The 9,748-nt window shown below is 44.6% G+C and overlaps 1 protein-coding gene across 1 annotated transcript in view; it reads left to right on the top strand.

The window, feature by feature from the left end:
• The first annotated feature begins 360 nt into the window (after positions 1-360).
• The window catches only part of LOC135230009 (protein FAM170B-like), a 304,835-nt gene continuing 295,447 nt past the window's right edge, over positions 361-9,748 (top strand). The window contains exon 1 of the transcript XR_010320640.1: positions 361-1,050. The gene's annotated coding sequence lies outside the window, so the exon portion shown is untranslated. The remainder of the gene's footprint in view (positions 1,051-9,748) is intronic.

Genomic DNA, 9,748 nt, shown 5'->3' with positions numbered 1-9,748 from the left:
ATCTCCTACCTCACAAGACTCTATCAACTGCTTTGAGACTTTTAGAATAAAGATCCCCAGGCATATCACTGCTGTTACCCTGTGAGGATTTCCCCAGTGCTGGGTTAGACTAAGACAGAATCCTTCCAAGGCTTCCAGGGCCTGTGTACTGGACGGTCAACACAAGGAGCCTCAGAGCCCACTTCGTTTTTCCTGTAGTTGGGCATGACACCAGGGACATGACCCTTGAGAGTGCTGACACTTCCTGAAGCCAGTGACCCTCCCCCTGGGCTTCTCTCTGCCTGGGTCTCAGAATCTCTGAGGCCAACTTGTACCCTCGGAAGTGTTTCTGCTGAAGGACATGTAAACAGCAGTGTGGATTTGTGTCCTGCAGTCTGCAAAACTGCCTCCCCTGAGTGGGGTGAGGAGCTACTGAAATACTGAAATCATTGAAACTAGCAGAAGCCACAGCTCATGGTGCTGGGAGAAAACTGGGAAGGACGGAGAGGTGAAGAGGCTATAAAGGCCCAGTCATGAAGGCGACCATGGGCCAGGATGTCCTGAAGTCGCAAAGCTGACCAATGCTGAGTGCCCTAAAAGCTGCCACTCCTGTGCACATCTTTTCTTTCAATGGACAAAGTCTTCCCCTGCTCTTATGTGCCTGGCCTGGAAGGGCCTTTGACTTATAACATGAAGCAGCCTCCAGAGCCTCTTGGGGCAAGTGATGGTCAAGGAGGCTCTGCCTAACCCCACCCTGCCCTTCCCACTTGTCAGAGGACCAGGAATTTCAGTCTTCCAGCTCCTGGGCTGATCTAGTGACTTGTAACAGGATTTCTCTGGAACTGGAAGGTGTTGAAGGCAGGAAGTACTCCTGGGTTTCTTCACCCAGCTGAATGCCTAGTTCCTGGTCTTATTACACGGCTTACATTCAGGATAAGAAGAGGCATTTGGAGCTTTACGCATGACCTCTTAGCAGAGGTTTCTGTTCAGGAGCGAAGAGGTAAAAAGAAAGCAGTGTCTACTAAGTCCTTTTCCAAGAGTCTCAGGAAATTCTCACGAAGACCTTCTCAGGTAAGGACTGACGGGAAATGCCTTCGTTTAATATTAAACTTTGCCCTTGACACATTTTGTTTATGGAGGGCATATACAATGTTCTCCGCTCAAGGAAGCACTGTAGTTCTTATCTAGACTTTATGTAGAATGAGTATATATAAAACCTAAACTTGGTCCTTAAGTAAGGGGTTACCTCTCAGAGAAGGCCTATGGGAAGGTTTCTACCAAATTCTGTGGTGCTGCCATTGCTCCAAGGATCCCAGGTGGTGCCAAGTTTGAGCACTCGGCTGTTAACCGAAGGTTAGTTTTTTGAACCCACCAAAAGGCTCTAAGGAGTAAAGACCTGGCGAACTGCTTACGTTAAGATTACAAACCAGGAAACCCTATCGGGGAAGTTCTCCTTTTACACTGGGCCACAATGACTCAGAAACCCACTCGATGGCACCTAGCAATATCAACAGGAAGTCGTTGCCCCCCATGTGCTTGAACTGCCTCTCTGGGGAAGGTTGGCCTTCAGAGCCAGCTCATGGCCACACGGGAACTGAGGCTCATGTTTTGTTACCACACCTTAGTTTCAGTCAGTAAATTTATTTTCCAGTTTATTCACTAGACTTGACTACAGACATATCTCAGGTATTGTCAAAATTAATTCCATTCTCTAATAATGATTTGCCAGGATGTATTTCCAAGCGTTTCCAAGAGACTGGAAAAACTTTCCAAAGAGGCTTGTTCAGCGCCATGTTGTGCAGTAACTACAGTGTTGACATAGTATATTTATCCACATAGTTTCCACGTTTTCTGCTTTCCATAAATACAACTGAAATTCCAAGTCTACCACCTGAAGTACTTCCTTTAGTGTTTCACTTAGAAGTCTGGTGGTGATGAATTCTCTCAGTTTTCTTTCCCCTAAGAATGGCATTACTTGTGCTTTACTCCTGAAGGTAATGATTGGACATAGAATTCTGGGTTAATATTTCCATCTTTCAGGGTTGAAAAAATGATGTTTCACAATCTTTTTTTTTTGGCTTCCATGGCTTCTGATAGTGAATACAGAGTCATTCAAATTATTTTTCTCAGGTGAAATGTGTTGTTTTCTCTCTACCTCCTTCCTGAGTATTTTCTTGACCTTTGTTATTCTGCAGTTGATTATGATGTATGGTATTTTTATGCAAGTAACCCATGTTCTATATATATATATGTGTGTCAACTGTTTTTCCCCTCCCGGGTATGTCTGTGAGTACAGTATACTGTTTTTTTTGTTTTTACATGCTGCTGTTAAAAAAAAAAAAAAAAATTAGAGTAATGTACTTACAAATATACTTGGGATGTGGGGTAAGGCCCACTGGGTTGGCAAAAAACCCATAACCCGCAGAATATTTTTGTGAAAATTCGGTATTGGGGCATGGAATTATTTAACTTGCTGTGGTTTGCTGAACTTCTTGAATCTGTAAGTTTATGTCTTTCACCACATTTGGAAAGTGTTCAGCCAGTATTTTTTCAAATACTATTTTCTTCACCACACGTTTTGTCCACTTCTTCTGGAGTTCCAATAAATAAGCTTTTTGTCTAGTTCTTGAGGCACTGTCCATTTTTTTCCATATTTTCCTCTCTGTTTGCAGAATGGATATTTTCTACTGATCTATTTCAAGTATTTAGTTTTTTTCTCTGTCATCACCATTCTGCTATTGTGAAAATATCAACTGAATTTTTGATTTCTACGATTGTACTTTTAACATGTAAAATTTTCATTTGCAAATAGCACCTATTATCTTTCCATTTATTTAAAAAGTGTCCCTGTTCTTTCTTGGATTAGAATAGCATTTTAAAATCTGTTTCTTATGATTTTGAGAGTACAAGTCCTGCTTAAATTTTATGGAGAAATTTTTTGTTTTTAGCAGTCAATTGACCCAGTTATGTTCAGGCTCCAAGTTCTGTCCCATCTTCTGTATTCTATGGTTCAAATGTTAGTTCAATTTTTGAAGGCTTTGCAGGTGTATTTAGGTCTAATCTATGTGAGCGCTGCTCAGTATGGAACCTCGATGGCATTCTAACCCATAGTGCAGGTCTTAAAGGATTTGATAATGCTTCTTAGGGTCAGGGCAATGGATACGCACCTGGGGGGTGAACCAGGAGTTCATAGCAAGTCTGCAGAATCTCTTTCTTGCACAGCCTCCTCTTTCTCTTCTGCTCTCTGAGTTCAGAAGGAGTGCTTTCCTGGCCCACTGGCAGGAATGCTGGGGCTTTAATCTCCTCATTCTGTTGTGCACATCAGTGACTGGTTCTGCCTATGGGGCCAAAGCACTGGACAACCAGCCAAAAGGCTGGCACTTTGAACGTGTCAAGAAGCGCCTCAGAAGACAAGCCTGGTGATCTGCTTTTGAAAAGTCTCACCCTTTGAGGCAGAATTGACTAGGTGCCAGTTAACAGCAGAGAGAGAGAAAATGTAATGGAGCTTTCTCTACAATATTTGGTTCTTCCATACTCTGGTCAGAGAGAAGGATTCTCCTCTGCCAGAGTTTCAGGCGTGTGCCCACCTGCCCAGCTGCTTGTCTCTCTCCTTTACGGACCTTCTATCCCATTTATATGAGAGAGGGCTTCTCTCGGGGCTGTTTCTGTCCACAACGGGCGTGCAGCTGTGAGATTTGGGCTCATTTAATTTCAGCCTCTGGAATGTTCATACTTTATGTTCTGGTTCCACCCCGCCCCCATCCACCTTCAACACTTTCCTTTGCAGAGTCCTGAGATAGTGTCCCATGCATTTGTCCAGATACTTAGTTGTCAGATACCAGCATAGCCACCGGGGGCAGTGCTGTTGTGGTTGGAGGGGGGAGGGACTGTACACTGAAGGAGCTGCAAGACCTGGCTGCCTTGTGTGAGCAGGACGGGGGTGTGCTGAGGAGTGGGTGCTGAAGGTGCTGAGTCAAGGGGAGTTTAATATAAAGTTGGGTCAAGGATAGTTTGTTGACAAGGATTTATTGCCGTAGCAAGGGTTCTGGAAATGGGTTTAATATGCTGTGAGATTGCTTTTGGAAGCTTAGAAAAGGCAATGGCCCACATTCTCTGAAATGGAAATGCCAGACCTGCTAGGTCAGATGTTGGAAGAGGGATTAAAAGCCTCCAATATGTGGGCATGTCTGAGTTAGTCTTCTATAAGACCATTTCTTGGAGGTCCTGAAGGATACCCATTTCATCAAAAGAATAAGGAATGCGGAGATGAGGGGAGCACCAGCAACATAGAGCTTACCAATATGTATACTTTGTAGGGAGTCCCTGGACGCCACAAACAGTTAAGTGCTTGACTATTATCTGAAAGTCTGGCAGTTTGAACATACTCAGAGGGTCCTTGGAAGACAGTCCTGGCCATCAACTACTAAAGGATGAAAGCCTTAAAAACACTATTGAACTGTTAGTTCTACTATGCCCACATGGGGTGGTCATGAGTCAGAAATGACTTGATGACAACTAACAGCAACAATCGTCTATAGGCTCAGGTTGTTAGTGGGAGCTGGGCTGCCTAGTAGCAATGCAAATCATGGGATCCCAGCTCCACAGAGGCCAGGTGGAAGTACTTAACTGTCAGAAACAAGTTGTGTGTGATTCCAATAATGGTCAGCAGGTCAGAGTAGTAGTTATCTATTGGGGCATAATAGATTCTCCCCAAACTTAGCAGGTGTGAGATAAATGGAAAATTAATATTCAACTCATTCTGATAAATTTGGAACTAGACAAAAATTTTGGCATCACTCAACATAGTTTTCAGGTGAAGGAATAAACTAGAAAATTTAAATAACTAGTATAATAAGAGATTTTTCAAATAATGATGATATAATTGCATACCTGAATAAAAGACGAATACATCAAAATCAATGGTTTGTCTCCAGTATAGACACGAGGGTCTCAAATTGGCAAGGGTGAGAAGGGCAGACCGTTCTCTTTCCCCTACTACTTGACTGGATCAAACTGTGTTCAAAACTGTAAAATATTTAGGAAAACATTGTTTTGACCAGAGCATCAAAGGACCTCTATGATGAAAACTAATGTACTAAAATACATAAAATGAAACCTGAATGTATGCAAAAAATATGCCATATTTTCAAATGAGAAGTCTTGTCAATCAAATGGAGGTCCCTAAAACTAATATATAAGTGGAATGTATTTCCAGTCGGAATATTAAGATAGTTGTTTTTGAATTGTATACAGTGATCATATGCTACAAATAGTACAGTAGATAGCAGAGGATGTTGCTGGTGTTAGGAGACTTGGAGTCCATTTCTGACTCATAGTGATCCCATTTCACTGCCCCATAGGGTTTTCTAGGCTGTGATCATTATGGGAGCAGAACAACAGGTCTTTCCCCTCAGTGCCCCCTGGTGGGTTCGACCTGCCAAACCTTCTTTGGATTAGCAGATGAGCACTTAATCACTGCAACACTACGGCTGCTTTAAAAGGTATAGAGAAGAAAAACATGAAAAAGCAGGATACTGACAGGTGTCTACATCTTCAGGTAACAGAACAAATTGATATTACATAGCATAGAAACTGACAAGTCGACCAATGAAACAAAATCTGCTAAGAAGTCACAATAACCATTGATATAAAGGCGGTATTTTGAGAAAATTATATTTATTTAATAAACGGTGCTGACTCAAGTGACCGTTCTGGGGGACAAAGCTTGCAAAAATGTGATACACAAATGATAGATTTGGAAAATCATGTGAAATGGAGATGACAAGACTTAATAACAATTTCCATTTTACACAGAAGGATAAAAGTTAAGCACTTGAAAAATGAGCAGTGAATTCAAAAAGATCGTTCACAGGAAATCCACATGCCCAATAAACATAGTCCAAGTTGCTCAAAAACACTGGTAGTTAAGAAAATATCAAAGTCCCAGTGAAACTGGCACAATTTAAAAATCAACACCATCTATGACTGGCTGGGCTGTGGGGAGAAGGATACCCTGAGACATGGCTGGAAGGGTGCTTTAGGACAGCCTCTAGGGGAAAGACATGGCCATGGCTCTGTACTTTTAAAACATACTTTGAGCTGGAAATCTCACTCTATGGAGTCTATTGCACAGAAACAGATCCTGTAGTACACAACGGATAGTTATTATTAGTGTTGACCAAACATTGACTGTACATTGATAGTTGAATGATAGATAACTTATGGTAAAGCTACATCATCAATAAATGAGTTGTAGTAGTTGAGTGGGAAAAATATCTGTGAGGTATTATTGAAGTATTACTAAAAAAATCTAGGTGCAGAGAAGTGTATATAAAATGAGCACATCTGGGTTAAACAATATCAATTGTTTGAATATGCTTGAATACCTGTTTATGTTTATGAGTGTGTATAAGTCTGTGTCCTTGTTTAAGCAAGGATAAGAGAGACTACTTACCACATTGTTAACCTGAATTATCTTGGATTCACTTGCAGGAAAGAACAGGGGGAGGAGAGGTAGAACACGCAGGAAGAGTGGACTTAAAAAACATGGATGATAATGTTTCCATTTTAGTAGTGTTATGTATGGACGAACAAATCTGTCTTAAAGGGAGAAAGCCAGAATATTCCTTAGAAGCAAGGATGGCTTTGGCCATGTTATCAAGAGGGAGGGACCAGTCCCTGGAAAAGGACATCATGCTTGGTAAAGGAGAGGTCCAGTGAAAAAGAGGAAGACCCTCAATGAGATTGATACAGTGGCTGCAACAGTGTGCTCAAATATAGCAAAGATTATTAGGATTGCACATGACCGGGTGGTGTTTTGTTCTGTGGTGCAAAGGGCCACTGTGAGTCAGAACTGACTTGATAGCTTCTGACAAGAACATGTAAAAGTCCAGATAAAGTGTACTGAATTGATATCATCTATTTAAATTATTCATGTAAGTTAAAAGATCAAAAAATATAGTGTCAGTGCCATATCTAATGACTTACAGAGAATCAAGGTAGAATATCAAGTGAAATAAGGGGCGAGAGCAATGTGGGTGGAGTGTGACCAGGCTTTCATAAAAGTAAACACCCCAGCAGATATACCTGTGTACCTGTGACTGTGTATATGTGTCCCTGCAGAGAGGTGTAGGGAAGGTTACACATGTGTCTATTAACATTGGATACCCTGGGGGAGCAGGACCAAATTACATATGAGGGTGGGACCCTGACATTAATTTTTTTGTCATACAAATCTGTGATCTTGCAAATGTGATAAAAAACAATTTCAGAGCTTTGGAAATTCATAAACATCATAGATATATGTATATTTTAACGTGTTTTGTTAGATGTTTAAAATAGGTGAAAATTCTCCAGAATGACAGACAAAAGATTTGAATCACTGGCAGGAGAGCACACCGCAGAAAGTAATAATCAGATCCAGTGGATTTCTTGTTGTTCTTGGAGCCAGTGAGTTCCTCTGGTCTCTATAACTGGAAATGACCAAAAATAATTTTGGGAAGTCAGTAGAGTTACCCCTCAAACACGTCTTGCAAGCACACGTCTACAGCTAAATGTAGAAGGCTGGACGCCATGTGCAATTCACTAGGTAACTCATGCGCCTCTAGAAGATTCTCTTTCCTGGATATGCTGCTTCCACCTCCTCCCTGCCTAGCCCCACTGGATAACCCACCTTTGTGCATTTTAGGCCCCATTCAGGTCTCAGCATAGATCATAGAGGACATCAACTGGGAAGGTAGCTTTTAAGAAGAAAGATGTTGATGAAAAGATTTCAGAAAGCAGCACCTCCCCAGCCAGCCTCTCCCCAGCCTGGGAATACCAACCCCTCCCACCCTGATACCTCTGAGAATCTCTGAGTTTTCGTTTTGGATTCTTAGGAGACTGCAGAATTTACCTGGTCTGAACACCTTGGTTCTTTTCTGCCTGTGACCCTCTGCCTCGCAGGAGCCGTCTCTGTCACTCTGAGGAATACACACAGGACAGACTGTGGACAGAGATGCCCATCCTAGAGGCCCTGCCCTCCATTCCTCTGCCCCTGGGGGGTTCCCTGTGATACTTGTGGTCTCATTTCCTAGAGAGATGGATACACCCCTGTCATGTCCAGGGCTTCCCCAGACTTGGGATTTGATGTTGTGACTGAGACTGCGGCTTTGTTGTCCACTGTTGAGTCTGGGCCTGAATCTGCCCCTTCCCACCATTACCTCTGATCACCTGTGTTCTCGCTCTTCTCCCTGGGTTTGAAGCCTGTCCTCTCTTTTGGTTCTTTCACCTCAGAGGGCCTTTTTCTTCCAGTTCTTTGACCTCGGGACAGGTCAGATTGACCACAGGAAAACAAAAAAAAAATTAGCATGTTTGTTTGACATGTCAAGAACCGGAATGTACAGCTTGATTTAGGAGAAGAAAAAGTTCCAAAGCTCTACCCCTTCCCCTAGGACATGCTCTACAGGAAATATCCTGCAAGCCCTGGATCAACTCTTATCCAGAAATGGTTAACACCCAGGGGGATTTTTCTACACCACCTCCCACTTACATTCCCCTAATGTGGCAAAAAGGATGCATCCCAATCATAAACCCAAATTCACCCTAGGAGACCAGAAGACATGGCTGGGGTGAGTTCATTTTCCTTCAACCTGCCCTCCTCTCCTCCTACCAGGCCCTGCCTCTTTCTCTGCCTCTATACTGCTGGGAAGGGACCCAGAGTTGTTTGTTTAGGGCTTTATGTCCACTGCTCACCTGCAGACATGTTTCCCAACAGCCTGCCATCTCTCTGATTCCTTCTCCTCCAAAGAACTCAGTGACACCCCCTTCACCATCACACCTCAGCAGGGCCCCCCCCCAATCCTCCCAAGTCCCCCGAAATCCCATTTCCCTTTCCCTATTTATGCTGCGCTCATCCTTAGGGTCCCAAGATCTCACCACCCAGATGAGGCCTGTCCTGTCCTCTCCTGGGCCAGGGGAGCCTCTGAGGGGACCTGGTGTCTGCGGTCAGCTATCTGGGACTTCTTCCATCCAGATCCCCCTTAGGGCTGGAGTTCTCTGTGCACTTGGGTTGGGAGGGTTGGGGTCACAGGGGGAAGGACGGTATGATCTTCCAGGGGAGCTGGGTTAAACGAACCTGAATGGAGGTCTCTCCTGAAGGGCCCACGTTTTCAGCCCAAAGGCCCTGCTCCTCCTAGTCCCGGGGTGCTAGCTCGTCTTCAGGCGCTTCCCCCTCTGGCCTCGGTGGTGCACCTGCGCCTTCTGCAGCCTGGTCTCCTGCCTCTGCAGCCTGTCCAGCTGGTGCCTCAGCCTCTTCAGTTCTTCTCTCTGCTTCTCCAGCTGCTCCTCCAGGCGTCTGCAGACCGCTCTCTTCTCCCTCACCTCCCTCTTCTTGGCGGCCATCAGGCAACGCCTGGCCAGCTGGTGGCAGCGTCTGGGCCTGCGCTGCACTGAGCGTGGCAGCTGCCTCTCCAGCAGCTCTTCAAAGAAGACCCGGCAGCTGAAGCCCTGAGTCACACCATGCTCCGCGTGCGCAACCAGGGCCTCCCGGGACTCGAACACGCGGCAGCAGGCCACGCAGCGGAAGCCGTGCTTACGGGTCACCAGCCACTCCGGGGTGGTTGCGCGGGGTCTCTCCCCATGCTCCTCCCCTTGGTCGGTGGGCTCCTGGGTACAGGTCTGGGGCCCTTCCTGCCAGGGCTCCAGGTTGCTGACCAGGGACTCAGTATTGGCCAGACTTGGGGCAGAGCCGATGGTGCTCTCCTCAGAGAGCTCGGCTTCAAATACCTGG

Source organism: Loxodonta africana, unplaced genomic scaffold, assembly GCF_030014295.1.
Source record: "Loxodonta africana isolate mLoxAfr1 unplaced genomic scaffold, mLoxAfr1.hap2 scaffold_69, whole genome shotgun sequence".
In the NCBI taxonomy this organism is placed as follows: domain Eukaryota; kingdom Metazoa; phylum Chordata; class Mammalia; order Proboscidea; family Elephantidae; genus Loxodonta; species Loxodonta africana.
The sequence above is the reverse complement of the archived record's forward strand: the minus strand, read 5'-3'. Positions and strand labels throughout refer to the sequence as shown.